At 46.7% G+C, this 1,595-nt stretch overlaps 1 non-coding gene across 1 annotated transcript; it reads left to right on the plus strand.

The window, feature by feature from the left end:
* Positions 1-321: 321 nt before the first annotated feature.
* trnan-guu (transfer RNA asparagine (anticodon GUU)) lies at positions 322-395 on the plus strand. Its single transcript has one exon. It is a non-coding gene; the product is annotated as a tRNA-Asn (tRNA).
* Positions 396-1,595: the final 1,200 nt, after the last annotated feature.

The raw sequence follows: 1,595 nt of genomic DNA on the forward strand, positions 1-1,595 counted from the left end.
CAATGCACTGCTTTTTTTTTAAACAGCCAAGGCGATAACTTCACATTGCGGCACTGCACTTGCCATGTGTTTGCCAGTTGAGATACAGACCTGGACCAACTTCGGGAAGAGGCAAAACACTGAGTTCTGAACAAAAACCGTAGCACACTCAAAACGTCGGCTCTGTTTACCTTTCCACAGATGCAGCTCGACCCGTTGGCTTTCTGCAGTATTCGCTGTGTTTGAACTGATAGAAGACAATGGTAATTGGGGCGGGGCAGGTTGAATTATGAATTGAATAGTAGCTTCCTCAACGAGACTGTGCGAGTGTTGCTCGGGCCTGTCTCTGTGGCGCAGTTGGTCAGCGCGTTCGGCTGTTAACCGGAAGGTTGGTGGTTCGAGACCACCCAGAGGCGGTGCGTTTGTTGTTCACGCTCCTACAGCTTTCTTGTCTGCAAAGATGCGCGTTTTTCATGGTGTCAGGAAAATCTTTTCCACTGAGGAAGCACAAAGGGGTTTCTGAATTGATTGAATTTATAACGTAAAGGAGTGCGGATGCTGAGAGTCCGAGACAGAAAGCAAAAGTGCTAGAGCAACTCAGTAGGTTTGGCTGTACCTGGATGAGGAAAAAAAAAGTTCTGAAATGTTGTCTCTGATTCTCTTTCGACAGGTGCTGCCTGACCTGCTGAGTTGCTCCTGCAATTTCTGGTTTTGTTTTTAACTGAACGTCCATTTCATCTTTCGGGATGAAACACCCAGACTCGCCATTTGCAGATATTTAACCCTTTCGAAACCTGTGAAGTGATTGGATTCAAACAAACTCTGCAATGATTCACTCTTTCTCAGCTCCACAGGCAGAGAGACCTGGGAAATGAAGCTGTCAGTGTGGTTCTGTATTGGTGGGCCGAGTGGTGAATGCGATGGACATGAAATCCATTGCGGTTTCCCCACGCAGGTGTTAACCCTGCCGACGACAGTTGAGAAATGTCGTCAGAAGGAAAGGGAGATTGCTCCACGGCTTTTTGAAAGATGCAAATCAGTGGACGGGTTGAAATATTTCAATCACATTGGGACTGATCGGGAATCTGCAACCCACTGCCTGTCCGGGTGGAACAAGCAGATACCCACAGAGCTGTTTTTGAGGATATGAGCCAAGTGTTTGGAAGTGAGACGAGAACAGTGAGGGGCGTGAAGTCGTGGTCGAAATGAAGCAGGCACCTGAGGACAAAAGTGTTTTATTTGTCAGTGAAAGATACTGCTTCACAAAGTTGAGTCGATGGAAGGGAAGCAGTCACGGTGATTATCTTTGGCTGTTTACATCTACCACAAAAATTCGGCAGAATTTTAAAGTCACAATGAAAAGAAGTAAAAGTGACATTAGGAAGAACGTTTTCGTTACAGGGAGTGGTTAGGGTCAGTAAGTCCCTGTCTGTCATTGACAAAGAGGAAGATTCAATGGACACAAAAGGGAATTCGGTGGTCACGTTCAGATGTGCAGATTTACGCTGAGTAGGCAAGAGAAGGAAACGAAGAGAGACACACGTTTACTTAAGTGTAGAACCAGCAGAGCGAAGGTTGGCCGCATGGCCTCCGTCTGCGCTGTGACACATGTTGTG

This window comes from Chiloscyllium plagiosum, unplaced genomic scaffold (genome assembly GCF_037043375.1).
Source record: "Chiloscyllium plagiosum isolate Xiang-an unplaced genomic scaffold, Cpla_swu_hap1 HiC_scaffold_27, whole genome shotgun sequence".
NCBI classification, from domain to species: Eukaryota; Metazoa; Chordata; class Chondrichthyes; order Orectolobiformes; family Hemiscylliidae; genus Chiloscyllium; species Chiloscyllium plagiosum.